This window comes from Bombus pascuorum, chromosome 4 (genome assembly GCF_905332965.1).
Source record: "Bombus pascuorum chromosome 4, iyBomPasc1.1, whole genome shotgun sequence".
Taxonomy (NCBI): Eukaryota; Metazoa; Arthropoda; class Insecta; order Hymenoptera; family Apidae; genus Bombus; species Bombus pascuorum.
This window is the reverse complement of record NC_083491.1, coordinates 3,307,204-3,327,717: the sequence shown is the minus strand read 5'-3', so window position 1 is coordinate 3,327,717 and position 20,514 is coordinate 3,307,204. Positions and strand designations below refer to the sequence as shown.

The window sequence follows — 20,514 nt, the reverse complement described above, 5'->3', positions numbered from 1 at the left end:
GATTTCTCGTGCTGTTAGTTATTTGATGATATTGACTGTTAGAATTGGTATGTGATTTAGGGATAAGCGAAGGATTTAAATAAACTGTCGAAGATTTCGAACGAAGACAAAACCGTATACAATTGTGAAACAATGCTAGCATCTAGTAATCGTTTACCTTGTACAGTATATATAAATTAAATCTAAACTGTGAATGGTAATTGTCAATTTGTTGGCAATTAGCAAATATCCAGTGACTTGTGAATAAATATGTACCAATCTATACGTGATTATGATTGTTTACCTAATCGTTTGCCAAATTTATTTACCTTATATACACAAATTCATTTACTTTACAAATATAAGTTATGTATAGTATTCTTAAACGTTAGTTATAATTCTATGGAACATTTCCGATTCTCTGATAACGTGTGAGCCACTTCCAAGCATAACCGATCAACTCTATCTTCCGAATATTACTTTCATTCAACTCAGTACCGAAACATGTAATTAGCATTTAATTCGTGAGAACTGACGCGATAAATCGTTACGTAGTACCCTACTAATTGCTTAATGAGCTTGATAAATCAACTAACCAGTCAAGTTTAAAGTTATACGAACTGCGTTATCGTTACACACGACACAACCAATTCTCATCAGCTCGCACGACCAACATTTTACGAAATAAGATCTCTTACAGATTGATCATAGTTCAAAAAGAGAACGGGAAAGAAAGGAAAACTAAAATAATCATTCGGTAGGTACCTGCGAGTAGCCGCGAGGAACAGCACAATTCGAATCTCCGCGCGCGACGTAACGATATGGCTAAACACACTTGCGCACCGTGTGCACGGAGTTCATAGAGCGGCGTGGAACGAGCTGGATGTTAGTATTTTAAGCCTATTTAAGTGTGTTTGTCGTATAATATTGACATCGTGCACACACAGGCGAAGATAGCGCACTTACACATGCATGCTGCCTCTCTTTCTTTCTCTCCCTTTCTCACTTACGAGACGATCTTACTATTTCTCTTTCCTTTCCCATTTCTCATCTCTCTCTCTCTTCCCTTTTTTCACCCCTTTCTTTTTGCTGGCGTAAGCGCCACACGTAAGAAGACACACGCACGAACGAGAAAAGGAGCGGCGAGTGAATGAAATCGCGGTGTGTGCTCGGCAAACGACGCGGCGCGTCGCGTCGCGACGCCCCGTGCCACCGAGAATAGAACGTAAAAATTCCGTCGTCGAACTGCCGCTATCGGGATTAGCTGCCGATCGATCTCGTGTTTGAACGTCTCAATGAGTGGATTCGCGCGAGAATTGTTTGTCAAGGTATTGTTAACCGAGTGGTTTCTTTAGTTTGTTTGGCGAATTATTAAGATCCCCGTGGCTGTCGTGAGTATTTGTCGAATTTTGTGTGCAAGTTTGTCCTGGGGAAACGAAAGTGATTTTCGTACAAGTTTCAAAGTTACCACGGGATATGAAATGGTTATTCGATCGAATTCTTTCTAGGTGTGTTTCAAAACTTTGTCTCCGGTAGAGGAATATCCTCTAAACGTCCAAGATGTTAATTAAAAGGGTTATTAAACCAATCGTTTTAATTTTCTAGAATTTTCTTTGAACGAGAGTTCCATAAAATATCTATCGTTTTAATAAAAGAATTTGGAAGAACGTTCTTTGATCAAACAAGCAACGGTCGTGCGAAGACAACTTTCGTAAAAATGAGACACGAAACGTTCGTCTAAATATCAATTACTTGTCGACGATTCCTTGAAACGAATGATCCTCGTTTCAGCGTAAACGCTTCTCTATCAACAACATTGCGATGAATTTAACAAATTCTAAATCACAAAAATAGCACACAAATAAAGATTAGAAGCGTGTTGGAAAATGATCTGTCGCGGAATCGGTAGCCGGAATCCCGGTCGAAGGAAACGATGAGCAACAGAAGGAATTGTAAGGAGAAAAGTGTGCGAATCATAGAACGGTGTACCGGGGGTACGTGAAACGCAACATTGAACTTGTAAAGATCTAACGAGATCAATGTTGAGGTTCAGAACTGGCGACTGACTGTTTGCTGATTGGCTTAAATCAACGTTAAGCCGATCCAATCCAATCCGTGCTCGGAGGCAGGCGGCCCCTTTCCTTCCCTTTCGTCGGTCTCGGAAACTTTAGGGGTGAGTCCTTCGAAGCAACCGATACAAGTAAACTCGAACAAACGATCTTAAGGCCTGGATATCTTTCGCGATAGGATTAGAGGCCGAGCTTCCTGTATGCGATCATCCGTCATTCGTCCTATGTTTAAGTGATCTAAGTTGAAAACATCTGAAATCGTGCGCTTCTCTATCAACTTTGGTAGATGAGGATAAATTTCGTATTTCGGGGAAATATTTGCGAAAATCTAAGCGAACTTTGAGACTGGTCAGGAAAAATGTCTAGACTGACGTTTAGATACATTTTTGTTGGTACAGAAGCCGCTCTAAATCATTCGTTGTTTTGGAACGAATACCTCATTTTTCATCCCTTATTTTAATTACTACGCTCACTGGTAAATTATTCTTAATTTTATTCTGCATACCGTTGAAAACCCAATTATATTACGTATAACTAAAAGTATTGGGATTTATAAATAGGAATAAAGCTGGTAAACAAAACAAGATCAAAAGTTCTAACTAGAAGCGACTGTTCCATTAGAGCCAATATTCTCGGCAAAGCTAACATCGAAATAATAAAAGCTAACAATCAACGCGATATCTCCCAATTCCAGAAGTAAATACCAAACAGAAAACACAACGTGAAAATCCAAAGTTCTACAATTCCACGCAGATATACAAATATTGAAAAAGCTACAAACAAGCGAAAAAGGAAGTTGCAACGATACGCCAAGTCATCGGAGGATCTAATTACGGCGGAATCATGCGTAATCGACGACGAATGAGCGCGTAACAGGGTGTATTCTTTCGCGACGAACAAAGGGGCAACGGTTCATCTTCTCGGAGAATTTGTGAGGCGATTGTGAATAGGCAAAAGAACTCCAGAATCCGGAGCAGCGAACGTCCGGTGGAATTGGAGAGGCAGAAAGGCGAAAAGGAAACGACGATGGTTAAAGAGCGGACAAAAGTCAAAACGTCCGGATCCAGGCGTGTATTGTGCTTCGTTGAATCGGCCGTGAAATCCATGTTGTGCCTTTTTCGTGAAATTTCTTTTCACGTGACCGTTCAATGGCCAACAGGCTGACCTGGCCTTTTTCCGCGACGTCTAAACGAGAATCGAATGGAAGGTAGCGCTCGATGACGAGCTGGGAGGAGTGTTACGTTCGAATCGATGATCGATCGCGAGAAAACTGTCGAAAGTGCGTGGACAAGGGTGGGGCCGAATATCCATTTGGAAATCCTATGGAAGTACAAGGTTGTTTTCGATTCTGCGTCTCGAATTGGAAATGGATATTGTGGGTTCTGGGTATCAGTGGTCGTTGAAATTAGGGTAAGAAATGGCATTAGGAAATGGAACGAACGTACCGAAGAAATTTTAGTTCCAGGTAATTTCTTCCAAGGACGAAGAAGGGTATAGATGTCTATTTGAAAATTCCATGCACGCGCAAGGTTGTATTTGATTTTCGACTTAGGAATAAATGTTGGCATAGGATGGGTATCGGTTACCAAGTTATTGCAGTCATTGACATTTTTCAAAGAATCTTAAAGAGTTGTCTCGTAAATTCTTTTATTCCAAAAATCCATCATTGTTGTTTTCGTTAAAAGTTTAACCATTGCTCGTTCTTTACTCTTCTTACCCCAGTAATATTACATTTTCATTAAATCAATCTGTTCGATTCGAAGCCTGAGTACCGAGAAGGGGTGGAAGTCGATCTATAGAGTCTTTCCCAGCCAATTTGTCGGGGTTGTCTATTCCTCGGGCGTCCATGAATGCCGCATCGCCGCCCTACACGCCCCCAGGAAATGGCATTCAGACAACACAACGTCCCTGCGAACCTTTGATTGCGTATATAATGTGTCTCGTTTATTGTCGGGGCGTGGAACGCGAAGGGACGACTGTTCGATGATATATGGCACCTTTCTGTCTCCACGAGACCAAAATTCCCCTGTATTTACGAGGATTCGTTTCAATTTTCTGTCGCTCGATCGATCAGCCGATTCATCTTCAAAAACGTCCATAGTTACCTAAGAATCGCTGTAGTAAACAACCTCGAAGGAACAGGTCTTTTTATCAAAGATCTGCTGGTACACTTCGATCCAAGAATGTATTTTAACGCCTCTTTTTTTTCTGGCGATAAAACCACGCGTGAATGATGCCAGAGGTAAAAGCGTACGTTAATATTAACACACTATCGCGGATAAACATTCCGTTTTTAAGATTCAGATGGTCCTGGACGGAAATTTGCGTTCGCTTTTTACGCGTGTTTGGCAAATAGGTTTATGGTAGGGGTGAAAACGGAGCGTTTGCAAATATGTATCGAAAGGAAAAAGGAAGGGGGAAAAAAAGGAACGAACTATTTTCATTGTTCCATCGTGTACGTCGGGAATCGATGGCAAAAAAAAAAAAAAAAAAATGTTGCAAATATTTATTAACGCACAGTGTACATTTTTTACAGGTCCTTCAGACGCGAAAATGGGCCGTTTAATTGTGATTTGAAAACACACAAACGGGAAAAGAAAAAATATGGAAAAAATACGGCCGGTCGAAAAATAGGGATGGCTCCTTGGACACAAGAGGGCGAGTATACACGAGCCTGTTTTCCCCCGTGAATCATGTCGAAACACGGAGATCGCGCGGGAAATAAATGTCTCTGATTTTTATTAATGGCTCGTGTTTCAACACCAAATGATAGCAAATACGAAAAACAACAAATAGAATTTCGACGCGAGCAAGATTATAGCGCGCCGCCTGTTTCCGTTTCGCCGTTTTCTCTCCTCCATTTTTTCCATGATATTTTTTTTACCCGTTTTCGACGGATATTACTTCCTGCTCGTATTACGTGTTTGCCTACGCATTGTAAACATTAATCAAATTGCCAAGTAATTTCGTGCAACCAATTGGTCTATTAATTGACTTTCCGCTACGAAACCAAGCGCTTCATCAGCATCCTTACCTAAGTATTAATCGCTTTTTTGCTTCGTTTTCGAAATCGCCTTAAAGGCGTATCTCGCGATAAACGTTCTGTCTAAATTCAAGGAAAATATCGTCTGACGAACTTTTTTCGTTTTGCATATTTTTGCAGGAAAAATAGTGTCCGTGGTCTGACTGTATTTAAGATCCGACGTTTAAAATTTTATTTATGGAAATACTTGAGAGACGCGTGGAATGGTAAGAAAAAATAAATTGAAAAATTCCATTGAAAAAATTCAATATAAGAATTTCATCGATTAAAATATCAAAATTATATTGATTATATCGACCATGGAGATGCTGATAGTTTACAGAAAGATATTTCTCCTTTCTATTGCTTTCCTATAAAGTAAGAACGTTGCGATTATAACTTCCCTTTGTTCTAATTAATTATGCATTTTTAATGTTTAAAAACAAAAGTTTCTTCAATTCCTTCCATACTACGGTAATTCTAAAATCTCCCAAAAAACTTCTTTTTGCAATATCTCTTCGTCATACAACTCACAGACAAAGATTCAAATCTCGGAAGAAATCGAACCGTTCGATCGACGGCGGCAACAAGTCTGCCGCAACTTTAACAAGAAGAATAAGATTGCGCTGGATGATCCATTGACTAGGAACGCGTGTCGAGTCGGTGCAAAAAGGGATGCGTGGCGCGAGCGCTAAAACAACATTTTAAGCGGGCAAACATGCATAGAATATGATAACAAAAGGCGTGACCGGAGCGGAACACATGTCCAAACATTAGGCACAATGTCCTACCGGTCGAAATCGTCCGTATCCTCTCCTCTCTCGCCCCTCTGGCCGATCAGTTGTTCACCGGCAACGGTAAAATGTTTGCAATACGTTACACGGCCATTCAAACCGGCGAAACGGCCCCGGTGAACTGTTACCTAAATGCCGTACGATGGCCAAGAAATGGCCCCCCGAAGAATGACCGCTTTCCTACAACAGATCGATCTTTTCTTCTCTTGTGCAGCAATGAAAACACTGTGACATCGTTTTTCACCCCTCGCTCATCCTCGATCTTGACCAGTTTTGAGGAATGTCGGTGTAAGCTGTTGACCGTCCTTGAAAATTTCTACCCCTTCTGTTTGCTTTTTGGTTACATGCACTTCAGGCGAATTTCGCGAGATTGTTTCTTTAGGGTCGGATGTTAACTCCGTTGCGTATTTCGGATCATTTTCGATTCAATTGTGTTTCCCTATTGTTCAGGAATTTGCTAATCCGCAAGGTGCGGTTTAATGAAATCTCAGTTATTTCTATTTTTGTAATAATTTGGCCTTTTTTATCTTACTGTTTCGATATACAAATCTTTTATCGATATCTTATTTTAAATGTAATTAAGAGATTGTTTCGATAATATGTAATTAACCGATAGGAGATTGGATTTAAAAATTGCTCTCGTATGAAAAAGACAAAATCCATCATCCTTTTGTGATCTTCGTATAAATAGTAGTATGATCTCATAACGTATGAAAAGATCTACCGTTATTGAAAGTTTCTACTTGGTAAGTGCACGAAAATTGTCGCGTTGTCAATGCGAGCCAAGAGGAGGCAGGGTGGAATAAAGGTGGCGCGTTTTTCTTTCTCTCGTTACGTTTCGCTTCCTGTTCCTTCGTTACCGCGAGACACCGGCGGTCTTTCTCGTGCTCTCCGGTGGATGTTATGTGGGTCGTTCCATCCCGTCTCAGCCTGTCTCTCTCTATCCTCTGTCTGTATCTGGTCCCGCGGCCTCTCGCCCGCCATTCTCGTCTCTTCCGTTCCGTTTCGTTCCAGGCTGGCTTGCGAGCCCAACTTGCGTCAATATTTGACTCAAACACGTTAAAACAATACCCAGGCCCCGGAGTAGAGAGTCGTTTCAACGTGCTTCCCAGAATTTTATCTCGCGTCAGAAAACGCCTAACGACTTCCCGCCGCGGAGAATTTCGGGCTTGTGGAGGGAGTTTGCGAACACCCGTCGCCACCCCCGGAAAACGCACGGAACCAGAGAATCGGTCGTTCTCGTCGTCTCCTTCTTCTTCCTCTTCTTCTCGGAGTCTCTGCCGTTTCCTTTTCATCTTTTCTTTTTTTCAATCTCCCCTTGGTGTATTCTTCTTTGATTTCATATTTATCCGAACGTTTTATTGCCCACGGCGACCAAACGGCACGCGGCCAACCTGGTTCAGCCTTTCGAGACTTTGTTGTGTATTTCCATTAGGAGGATAGGATCCAGGCTTTTTCGGGGTAAATAGAGAAAGAAGGAAGGATGGAAGGTTGATTGGACCATCGAGCGTACGGTTAATTAACTCTGAGAGTTGATCAGAATTGCTTTGGAAGGGCTGAGTAAGCTGAATTGCGGTTCGAATTTTTGCAAATTGTTATAGCGATTAATTCTGGGAATCAGTCGGAATTGCTTCGGGACAAGAATCGAATACATCTAGGAGAATTATATGTATCGCGGTTAGTTTCGCCGGTTGATCAACATTGTTTCAAGCGAAACTGGATATAATCTGTTGATTGAATTAGTTCTGGCAGTCGATACTGGCTAACGAGCATACAAGAAATTGTGAAACGGATTATTTGAAGTTATAGTTTTATTAACTAATAGCAACAAAAGCGATGATTAAGTCGAAACGTATAAATGAAATTTGTATCGTCTTCCCTCCTCTTCTTACAAGAACTTTCAGTTTCTTATTCGCTCGATCATCGTTAACCTACGTCAGAAAGAATTAATGTTTCATTCTCTCGGAAATACATTTCGCGTGTTCGTTTGTCGAGTTTGTATATTTTCATAGAGAAGAAAATTCCTCGAAGAATAGCTTCAATTGCAAATTCAAGTTTATGAGGTAGGATTTTAGTTTGGATTATTGCGACGAGTTATCTGTTAATGGACCGAAGCCAGGAAATAATAGAAAAAGATTCGTAGAAAAAGCGGTTCCAGGAAAACGAAGTACGAGGTACGAAGATTTAACACTTTGTTCGCGGCAGTCGAATGCATTTCGTATTTCACCTACGGTTCGCTTCTGTTTGCACGCGAAATACGAGGTAATAAATCGAAAACTACTATTGCAGCTTCGCTCAAAGCATTCGCTTCATATTCAAGCTGCTTCCATTATTCACTTTCAAAAGAAGTTGCAGCAGTTTTCCGTTTCGGCGTGCTGCTTGGTAAATTCAAGGTTTGATTCTTCGGATCATCGTGATGGAATTCTTTTTTTATCTTTTCAAAGCATATCGTATCGTTTTGATCCTAGAGATTTCATCTTCCACACATTTTCTCTAGGATTGTACCAATTTCGAGCGACTTCTATTGCTTTTTTCGTTGTTTTTGGCAAAGTTCTTCGAGTTAGAACGATAAATAAATATCAGAATAATAAATGAAATGAGCGACAATGATATGCGGGTGATAACGACTTAAACAATCGGAGAGGAAACTAACTGTAAAGTCGTTAGTTATTAGAGGTTTACAAGAGGAAAATTTCCTGAGTTACAAATCCATAATAGTCGTTTCAAACGCGTAATCATATACAGAAGAATTTTATTCCAATTTGTGCAGCAAAATTTTTACGTAATATCGCGATATTTAATGAGTCGAAGAAAGGGAATGGTGGAACAGATGAAAGAGACGAAAGAGGGATGGAAAAAGAGGAATAGGAATAGTAGCCATTAAAAGTATCATATATGATCAAAAAAAGGAATCACCTTAAGGCGTGATTACGAAATCTTTTCATTTTTAACTCTAATATACTAATATACTTGTCGAGAATTGTGGATTTTAATCGCCGAAATAAACGTATAGGAACACTTACATTATACTTAAAATCGATATCAAAATAGTTTCAGATTTATTTGATATGTGATGTACAAGATATTCGTCGATATATATTTGCACGCGTCTCAGCACTCTCTTTGTCGCACCGTCTTCTATATCACAGTACCAACGAGACAGTTGCATTCATCTGTTTTACGAGACGCTGTGCACGTACATACTCATACTAATATATGCGTGTCACTACTACGCGGCTAATCTAGTGTAGCATATAAAATTGCACATATCTCAATAATACTATCCTTCTTAAGCCACGTTTGCAATTAGGTCATGATTCGTATGACAGAAGTACTTCAATACCAAAGAGTTACAAGGCAGATAGTGGTTGCAATTTCAAGCACGCAACAAAGAAAACTCCAAATCCTCGATCTTGTCTTATTTTACGATCGGGTATTGGTAATTCGTAGCATGAACGAAAGAAATCCCGGGCGCCTAAACCGCTTTGGCTCTCATAAAATCTCATAACCCGGGGGCGAGGTGAGCTCTCCCTATCGGCAGAGAAAAAAATAGAAGAAAGGAAAGGGAGAAAGAGAAGCGGGACAGGATGGAAAGGGCCTCCGGGAAGAAAGGAGCACGGAATCGCTGGTGGCTTGATTCACGATGGGGCGACACCGACGAAAAGGGTCCAGCGCACTTTTGCCTGTGCGATGAATTTTCAATGGGAAAAGCGACGGCCAGGGTGCATCTGTTTGTCTTTCGGATCACGCCTTTAACGCGCAGACTTATAATGCCTCCGCCGCGTGTATGTACACGCGTACACACAGTCGTGTTCCCCTTTTCGTATAGAGAGACTTGTTATTCGTACTTGCGGATCAGTGTACACGACCGCTTCGTTATCAAATGCTCCAGAGGCGATTTTTCGTTGCATTCTTCCTGGTCGCTTGTTTTCTATTGAAAGAGATGTTTCTCAGCGACGTTCGTTATTCATCAACCACGTAAGGATTAGAAAGTTACGAATGTGTAAAAGCTGTTTCTTGTCGAACCCTAGCCGTAAGAGTTTCTTTTTACGGGGAGGAAGAGTGTTTGGGTCTGTCGTCGATCGATTAAGATTTCCAAGAGTTGGAAACTAACAGATAGATGTAAATCTATCGGTAGGGAATAATGGCGAAGCATCAAATCTAATTGTGCTTTTACGTGATCTTACGGAATTGTTGTTAAAGGTGATTTTTCGTTGCATCGATCTGGCTCCTCGCTTCCTCGAGAACATTCGGAAGAAGAAAAAATCCGAGCGTCGGAACGAAGCTATAAAGAAACCAGAGAAGGATAGGTGGACGATCCAGGCAGGAGAGAGATGAAATAGCAGCGCTACTCTCTCGGCTCTCGTCCTTCAAAAGACTCGGAATATTGTCCTGCAGTGCAAACAGTCCCAGACACATTCTACGTCCCACTTCGCCTCGAGGCAACGCCAAGACGCTTCAGCTTCGCCTTCGCCACGGTTGGCTGTGTTTGCCCGCAGGCAAATGTGTTTCCTTAGGCTGTCCGAAATGTTTGGACGAAGGCAGCAAGCCGCCTCGGCCGCGGGTTTCACTATTCCATGGCTATCAGAGTTCCAGCTTCTCGATAAAAAGTACCCACCAGTATCATAGTTCTCTTACGAGATATAGTGTCTATCGAATCTCTGTTAAACTCGTCTCTGAAATCAGAGCGGACGGATTGATGCGGCTAGAATCATCGCGAGAAGTTGATTCGTTGTAAAGAACAACGTTGGGTTATTTGAGACACTATGATATTTGGATCAAAGTGTACAAGCAATTTGCCTTGTAATTCATCAACGATTTTTTTATTGTTCTGTATTTAAAAATATATAACGATGAAACCTTCGTATTGGGAGAAATAGTTTAGATGATTATCCGAGGATAGTAACGAAAAACTATGGCGTATCTACAATACAATGAAATTTATTAATCAGGTACAATCGAGATGGTTAAGTAGATAATCGATTGGGAAAGTGAAGATTGGTATTTGGTATTCAGTAATGGAGTTGGTTAATGGAGAGGACGGAGTGTCTGACCAGTGAAGGATGATTCTACTTTCGCTTAATCACGACAGTATCTATATCCGCATATGTACATGGAGAATTATTTGTACGACGCAAATTGATTTTGCATATGAGTATACTTCCTATTACTTGTATTCCTTTGTTAATTTCCTTATTAATTCATATGTTTACACTACATGTTTTCACTACAAGCGAACGCAATTTCTACTAATCGTGATTCCACGGAGCTCGTTGCTCTACTTACGATTTTATCTGAAAAACAAATTTGCGAAACATCAATTGCTAAATCAGAAACGTTCCACGCCCTCACCAACACCACTCGAAAAGTCCAAAAAATCCAGAACCGCGTAAATACGCGACCACAACCTGAACCAGTCGATCTGCAGCCTGTCTATACCCGAAATCGGTAATCTCAAGTTAACTACCGTTAGAATTCGCCGATCAGTAAACTGTCCTGCAGCAAACGGCCTCGAGACCACACGTCCAACCACCTACACACACGTCTATATGTATGTATGCGGTTCGAGGTTAGTCCGTTCATCGAAGACGCCCTGTAGCCGTACGGAAACAGCGACTTATATCGAGGTATCCTCCGATTGGGTCATCCTCTCTGTATTCCGATCAAAGCCCTCAGGGCGGCGAAGTAGACGCTGCAGGTCGCATCGGGGATGCACCTATACCGACGCACCCTTGCCTACACGCTAGCCTATATGCATGTACATACCTGCGGGGAATAGATTAAGCTTGTGTCGGCGCATTGTCGTAGGGACACATGTAGGCTCTAAGTAGGTTGTGTGTGTCGAGTTCGCAAACATGTCTGTAGCGTTGTCAGGCGGGCAGGAAATTACGTCCGCCTTTAGCCGGTCTCTATATTACGCCACCCCCTAGTATCTCCTCCCGGTCACACAGACGCGCGTAAACGGACACACGTAGGCAAGATACAGGTACGTATATGTGTACGTGTACATACATCAGGCATCCTTATATTCCAACCTGTACAACAGTGGAGTTTAGAGGGTGAGTGCGCGCACGCGCACGCGCGCGCGCGCGCGCATACCACGTATACATGGCATGGATGGATTCTCTGAGGATGAGGCGGCTTCGTACGTAGTAGCTACCTGGGCCAGAGATACGTGTGTACACAAGCGTTGTGTACCAACGCGGTATGGTACATACCTAGGGCTAACAATAATGCGACTAGTTGCAAATGGGATGGATACCCATACCTGCCGACGTGACAACGTGTAAGACGGCGTACCGCGACGCGACGCTTCCTTTCCAGGATTGTCTTTGCTCGGATTAGGGTTAATGGATGCTTCTGCGATCGATCATTTGGTCGTTTGAAATAATTTCCAGATTCAGTGCCGAGAGAAGAATGGAAGATCGTCACGGTCGTTCCTTTCATGAACGATCGTAAGCGCGGTCGTTAGAGATAATCTGATAGCTTGAAATCCTTTTGAGATATAATATCGAGATACGAATAGAAGATTCTTCGATGGTTTGATCACAATCAGTTGTTTTATGGTGATTTTTGCAAGAGAAAGGGGGAATAGTTCGACGAGGTATTGAAATAGATGGAACTATTAACGTATTTAAATCGTTCCCCTCATTCGTTTTTTAAATTACACTGTACGCTGTATCGATCATTTGGTCGCTTGAAATAATTTTGAGATTCAGTGTCAAGAGAAGAATGGAAGATCGTCGCGGTCGTTCCTTTCATGACTGATCGTGAGCGTAATCGTTGGAGATAATGTGATAGCTTGAAATCCTTTTGAGATATAATATCGAAATACGAATAGAAGATTCTTCGATGGCTTGATTACAATCAGTTGTTTCGTGGTGATTTTTGCAAGAGGGAGGAGGAATAGTTCGACGAGATGTTGAGAAAGATCGAACTACTTAAACCATTTTCATGGCTCGTTTTTTAAATTACACCGTACGCTCTAAACGATTAGAACGGTGGTAGATGGCGTATCACAGTCGGATTTCGCGGCACAATATCGTCGGTATCGCCGGGTTTTTCACCAGCAGTAATAACAGCAGGAATAAAAGAGCAGCCGGTAGAACGCATAAACGCATAAAACAGTGCGCGAGCGAAAGGTAAAGTTTGAAAGGCAAATTTATACACGCTTTTTGCTTTTGATCTTATCAATGATTACGTAGCGTCGATTTCGAAAAATGTTCAACCGCCCAGGTCCGTTCGCTTTTTGATCAAACGCATTTCTATCTCTCTTCCGCTCTCGTTTCGTATTTTACTTTCGTCACGCCGTTTATTCACCCCGCAGCGATTTCGCTGGATAGTTGAAATTTTCATGCGAACTAAGGCTTGGACAACACCGTGGCCAACGTCATTTTAAAGTACATCCGAAGACAAAGGCGTTTCTTCGTTTCTTGGGAGAAAAGCTCTTGTATTTTGTTTGTAATTTTCTAGGCGAGTATAAAAGTATAGTTAAACAGTAATAAAAAAGGGAGTAGTTTATTTGTGGATAAGCACTCTATTTTATTCGCTTACGTCAATATTTAACACTTTGATACTGGGTATTCGAACACACCATACAGCAAATATTATACACGCATGCGTGTATCTATAACCTGCTACGATTAAAACGTGAAATTGTAAGAGCCAGCACAGCAGAATGGTGCGGAAGTTTCTATGTATAAGAGAACGTCAAAAATAATTAACACTGAAAATTATAATAGAAAATATTCAAAGTACAAAATGGAAAATTATCAGTATCTTACAATACATATAGAGATTTTTTCGCTATTTTACGTGAATTAAAAAAAGTAGTTCCTCTCTTTTTTAATTTGGTTTTATCGTAACGATAATCGTAAAAGTTAAATTTACATATTACCAAAAAGTAATTATCTGTTTCGTTTAAGATAGTCGAAACTTTCATCTTCGCTTCTTTGATAGAAGCGCCGTAATATCCGATTGCTTCAACTGCAAATAGAGCGGTCCCATAAACAAAAGGGTATAAACGTCGGGGCGGTAGCGTTAATCTACGGAGCAACTAAAATATTTATCGGTGAATAAATTTGTTCGTCGTCGCCGGGAGCAAACATCGAAGTTACTTATGGTGTAATGAATCACGGTTAATACCTGCTGCGCGTTCTCCTTGGCGAGTCGGCAAACTTTACGAAGCAGTTAGCACAGTACAGGCGTACAGTGTGCGCTACACTCGCCTGGGATCGTGTTCGATTATCCAGATCCAGATCCAACGATCTTGGAGTTTAATTTTGAAGAAGTCTTTGGTATTTGACAAAAGTTATTTCCTTCTAAATAATTCTTAAATAGGCCAAAGCGATAATTAATAAATCGGACTCAATTTTCTATTCTATTGGAATTTCGATTAAAAATTTCTTTGTTTTTAGCTGTATAAGTAGAAAGCGGAGACTCGTAAATTTCAATGTCGCACTGTAGTGACCACGTACAAAAATCACAAACGATACTGTGTTAATTATTTTTCTGTCATCGGACTATTATTTTTTAAATCAGTTTTTGTTTATCGACACGAAAAGCCTGTGTGTCCTATTCTTGTAACTATAAACGTAGCTATAAAATTCATGCCAGATTCCAAGGTTTTAAATGTTTCAAGGTCTAGGAGAGCGAAGATTTTCAAGCGGTTCGAGGAGCACAGATCGTTCCTTGTCGAAAGTAGAACCGTTCATTGGCCGTAGCACGAGGCTCTTGTCCAAATACTGAGTCACTGTGACAACAATGGATCACCACTACGATTCTCATCGTCGTGAACGGGGTCGAAGGCTCAGCTGATTGCTCCGTATCACTCAGGGGATGAGGGTTTGTTTATTAATACCTCGAAGATGCAACGCTTCCCCTATTTCCACATACTATTCGCGTGAATCCGGCGACCTAATTTTACGCCCCCTAATCGTTCCCACGATTTTGTTGAAATTCCTGAAATCACCCTTCGCGACGATATTGCATCTAACGAAGATCTTTGTCTCATTTTAGTGCGGACAAAACATTATTTTCATAGGATAATATTCAAATTAGAAATGTCATAAAGTGCATGAGCGTGGGTTGATCGAGTCAGAAAACGAAAGTTTAAAGTGGAAGCAAATTGTTTGAGATATAAAAAAACGAATACAAGCAAATGGTACAGAATCGGTTTATCGAGATTCTCGAGGGAATAAAAGAAGACTAGCTAAAATATAAATTATTTGAAATAAATTAAAATTCTTTCAGCAAATTGCCACTTAAATTAAAGCCTTCTTAAGAGTTAGCAGCAGATTAAAAACAACGTCAAGCATCTTTGTATTCGTTCATAAAGACGTAACATCTCTTTTTAGTAGTAGAATCCACGGTAAGTGCGATGAAACATGCCATAGAGAAACAAGTCCTTACAAGCAAATCCACCATCGTCCCGCCAACCTTGAAGAAACATTTCCACCCTTCGAACACGAAAAGTTCCGCCATCTGTTGTCTCAGCGAAGACACTCGATGTCGCGCGAAGTATCAAAAATTAAGACGCATTCTTAGAGGCGAAAGGGAAAACAAGGTGGAGTGTTTGCATGGAACGGTTGGAAAGGGATGCGTAAGGGAGGGCCGCTTTGCATGGCATTAGCACCTATATTATTGTAAGCCGACGCGCATAATTCTCCAGGCTGCAAGATGGCCGACAATTTCGCGCACACCCCTCTTTCCGGGTATCTCGAATTAATTTAATATCGTTACACCCTTTTACCATCCCCCTTCTCCATACCTTTTCGTCCGGCTCTCTTTTGTCGGATATTTACACGATACGGCAATGATAAAACTGCGCCTGGACATGTCATGCAACCTGTTAATCGGCCGACGCTGCAAATCGAATATAAATATGTTTATAGGCGCGTATTTGTATTTTTGCGCGAGTCGACAGGTTGCAATTACACCGATTAATAAACAGAGAGTAAAAAATAATATCGGAGCCAAGTCACTGGCGCGTGATTGTTTCGCGATGCGTTTGTGATTTTTGGAATTTTTCCCTGGTGAAACGTGCGCGTGTTTGCGAATATTATACAGGATAAGTTGTGGTAATTTTGTCGGCGAGATTGTGCAAGGAAATTAGTGGCTTTTGGAACTCAGCTGTTTCCAGAAGTAAATCAACGATAACAAAGGTTGATACTTTTTACTGCGTAGGCTTATGCGCAACTATCGACACAGATTTTCCATTACCAAACAAATATTCGATCTATTACCGTCGCGATAATTTTAGTGCTTCTCAAGCATGGATCCAAGGATGGATCCTAATCAAGTGTTAAAAATTCAAAACATGATATTATTTCAAGCTGTACTTGCTTGTTCAAGGTAGACCCGAAGAAGCGAGACGCAATGCTCACGAAAAACAAATCAAAATCGCAATATTAACGTATCGTTAGATACCAAGAAACAATTCCGCCAAGAATAAAATTGTACATCTTTGACCGGTTGAAAAAAATTGTACGTTGAGGGGTTAAAACCTTCGTCCCCCTTCCATGACAAAAACAAAAAAAAAAAAAGAAGGAAAACAGCAAATTTCACGAGATACTCGAGCGAAAAGACGGGAGAAGCATTGGACAGAATCACCGAATAATATCGAGCACACGGGGCTCAAAGCGAGTGGCATGGAATCGATCGTGGCGTTTGAAAGGGAGCCGGATCGAACGGGCAATCGGCGAACCGGCCCATCGATGTCGCGGTCGAGCATTACGTTTTTCCTGGCCGGATGTAAATGCAGGCAATATCGCGATGTTGGCGCCAATGGTCGACGCTCGAGTGACTGGTGCTGATTGATGTTGCCGTGTTTGGTCAGAGGGTTGTTTCTCCGCTCCGCAGCAGCCCCCAGCGGACCCAATAAGCACCTCACGCATACACGCGTGCCTGCTCTCCGGTCCACCTACGCCTAACCTAGCCGAAGGAAGCGGAGCCATTGTTTACACGAGTCGCAGTGGCCGTCTGTCGCGATACTACGAGCTCAGCCATCCCCGAACGCCCGCTCCTCCGACTCCCATGGGGAGGAACTAGCTTTAAACCATCCCTTTTCAAATCCTCTCCTACAGAGAATAACGACGTCGATTTATCGAACTTCAATTGTGACCAGCTTTAAATCAATCCTCATTTTTACATCTCTGTGCCTGTTGTTGTTCGCATTGCTCTTGTCTTGTGTGGATAATTCCAAGGGTTGTTCAGGGTAAATGGGTACTTGTAGGTTTATGAGAAATTTAAAGATGTGATGCTTAAAGGATGAGGAAAATTCTTAGGTGGGTTTCATTTCTTTAGTTGAGCTCTTATACATTCGCATAAACGTTAACGATAATCGTAGTGATAATCGTAGAATTTTTGCGTTAGGAGGTTATTGAGTAATCGATGGATTTTGCGTAAAGTGAGTTTTGGAGATGTTAACTATAAACTCGTGTAATGTTGGTCTCATTCGTGTTTTGATTTTCCCATCAGGGCGTTGTGTTTCTCGCTGCATTTGATACAGCGCGAGAGAAATTCCTCGATCGAAGATTTTCCCTTTGCGATCGTAGGAAAATGAACCATAATTTCGGAGACATAATATTAGAGACAAAGACACACTCCGTACCGAAGATTTTGCAGAACAGTCGTTGGTACTTCTAATTACGTCAAACAACGGGGATGCGGAAACTTGTCACGATATTTTTTCGATCGACGTGAAAGAAAGGGGTTTGCGCTAGGGGTTGGTCAAGTGGAAGCACGGTAGCGATGAAATAAACGGGCCTATCAATGTCACCAGCAAACGCGGCTTTCGATTAAAATTTTCCTCCGCGAAATTCTGCGCGCGCCTTCGTTTTTGCCGATTCAGACGCCTCTAAAACGAAGGTGTACCATTCAAACACTTGCCAACAATTTTCAACGCGACGAAATGTTCCATCTCTCCGCAAGAACCTCCGAAATTTTTGCTCTTGCAGCGCCTGTAATTAAACAGAGATCGTCCCGTGCCGGCGTTCCGTCGAGTCTAATGCGACAATCATCGCGATGAAATAAAACGCGCAGCGCGCCAAAACGCAGAGAGATAAAATCGAGTTAAAATCGCGTTCGCCAGCCAGGAAGTTGGGACGTTGAAAATGAAACTCGCTGCCTCCCTCCTGAAAATGCATTAATTATACGAATGCGGACGTGAATCGCGACGCTGGAATATTTCAATCTACTTAAAAAGCCATCCGTTTGAAAGTAATTATCGCGATGAAATTAAAATGTCAACCGTGGTGCAACGGTGTACACGAATATGTGTGTTTGAGCGCGCGCGCCCGCGTACGAGCGAGTTCGTATCGTATGTTTGTGTTGTGTGATCGGCGGCGTGCTGTTTACCTGCAAATCTAACTAATCTAAATGGTAATGTGACAGAATTACGATAGCACCCGCTCCTCTCTCCTCTCACTCTGACTCGCGGCCGAGCTTTTTCTCTTCCTCCGCCTCCGCCCCCTGTTCCGTCCCTCTTGCGCCCGCATTTCGCCGCAGCACGACGACAACGTCATCGTTGTCCCATTACCAGCGCGCTTTTAATGAATTTTCAACCAACAACACCGGCGAAAGGTCGCCATTTTAAAACGTTTATCGCGCAACGCGATCATTCGTGCTTTCGGCTGTTATCGAAATTTCTGGCCGGCTTTTCGAAGGTGCTGGGACATAGACACACTCTCGCACAATTGGGAAATTCAGTATCGTTTAGGAAATTTTATAAGATAGAGATTTTAAGTTGCCTCTGTCAATATTTTGATGATGGAATAGTTCTCGTTAAGTACGAAATGGCTGATAGATATCGAAGACTACACGGAAGGACTCGATGAGCTATATTTGTTGATTTTTATATCACTTGGTAGCTAAAACATGGTATTTTAATGTTATTTGAGCGTGAGAAGAGCGTGTTTTTAATTATATTCGTAGAAATATAAAATTGTATATCCACAGTCTATATAGACGATATAATATAGATAACAGGCAACTAGTTTCTTTGAATAAGCAATCGATCCTTGATCAAATAGAGTTCAAATCAAAAGACGCTATATTAGCTATCAACAATATCAAATACCAAAAATATACAATTTTCACTGCTATAAAATTCAATTAAATCGCCTTAGTACCTCCGATTAATCGATATTTCATAACAGCAATCTTAAAAGTTTGTAACAAAAAGATAAAGTAGACAAAAAATAATTACAAAGATATTCCTTTGGCAGTATCAAACGAAGCAAGTTAAGTTCCTTAAACAAGAATCTGTAGAAAGAAGCTCCTTGCTATTGGTTACAGTTTAACGAGCGCGTATCACGAGACACGTGTTTCGAGACACGGCGTATTTTTCTTTGACAAGCATCGTAGAGCCCTTAAACGACGTTCTCGCGGCGTTTCGAGGGCATTCTATTTCTATTCCGGAGAGTAAATGAAGTCACTTTACAGGTACGACGGAAGCGGCGAACGAACGAGGTCGCAACGAGAAACGCCTCGTCTCACCCTCCTTTCGCCTCTCCTAGTCTTTTCGACGGTGATGTTCCGGGGTAGGTTGGGCCCCGGTGCTTCGAAGAATACGACGCGCATCAGGAACCGCAGCCAATTTCAATATTTGAGGAAACTCGGCTGACAGGAGTTCCGCAAAATTTGCAGGTAAAAGGCGAAAATGTCCGTGGTGATTTAACGAGCCCTTTAAGGCACTCTCAAAAAGGACTCTGTTGACAGCCAAACAAACTATTCGGAATAACAGGTTAAACTCTCCCGCGCACGATAACGTCTACACATGAATATTGAGAGGCGAGAGACACGTGGAGATGTTACCCTCTGCGGCTTCTTTTTTTTTCTCCTCCTTTCCTACTCCTCTTTGCATTCCAGTCGTCCCTTTTTCCTTTTCGTCACGGACTAATGCTCGCTTCTACCCGGATAAAAGAGATAAAAATAGCCGAGAATTTTGGTGGGGAAACTTCCGCGTCGATGCGAATCCTTCCGAGGACGTTTTTTTAATTTCAGCTACGCTACTGGTCACAAATTTCGAATTACCTTTTTTTTCATTCGAATAATAGAATCGTTAAAAGAAAGATGCAATTTATGTTGCTTTACACGATGTTCAAATACGACACAGTGATCTTTTAACGAGTTTCTACGCAATACTTAACAGAGTCCACGGTATTGAAACTATATTTCAGACTTTATTACACCCGTTTTGTTAAAGCCAATGTTTATAACTATCAAGTGACTTATTAACAGAAGTGTACTTGGTAAACACATGCAATTAACGAAGTAACGTTTCGATGCCATAAAGATTAGTGCATATAATATCCGCTGACTTACGGATACAGATATTCCTAGTATCTCTTCTTTCAACTAGCCCAATATTCTGAAAATCTTAAGACTCTGAATAAGAAAAATGGAAGAAACGTGCCGAAACACGTTACTCTTGTTACCGATCTCCGCAAAGACGTCCGAGCAGAGCGTCCGTAGGTTCTTTGAATGGGCTTGAACGCGAGCATATGGGGGTGGAGCTGCGGGTTCAGCGATCGACCGCGTGAAATCGACCACCTCGTGCACCGCCATCCCACGGGCAGCATCCACCATCCAGCATCCAGCATCCAACGTCCACGTTCCGCTCCCACCCTCGTCGCTTCCGCCATCCACC

At 41.7% G+C, this 20,514-nt stretch overlaps 1 long non-coding RNA gene across 1 annotated transcript in view; it reads left to right on the top strand.

The window, feature by feature from the left end:
* LOC132905822 (uncharacterized) overlaps positions 1-20,514 on the top strand; it is a 183,394-nt gene that overhangs the window by 27,595 nt on the left and 135,285 nt on the right. Inside the window, exon 2 of the long non-coding RNA XR_009657869.1 lies at positions 19,308-19,511. This is a non-coding gene — a long non-coding RNA (uncharacterized LOC132905822). The remainder of the gene's footprint in view (positions 1-19,307; positions 19,512-20,514) is intronic.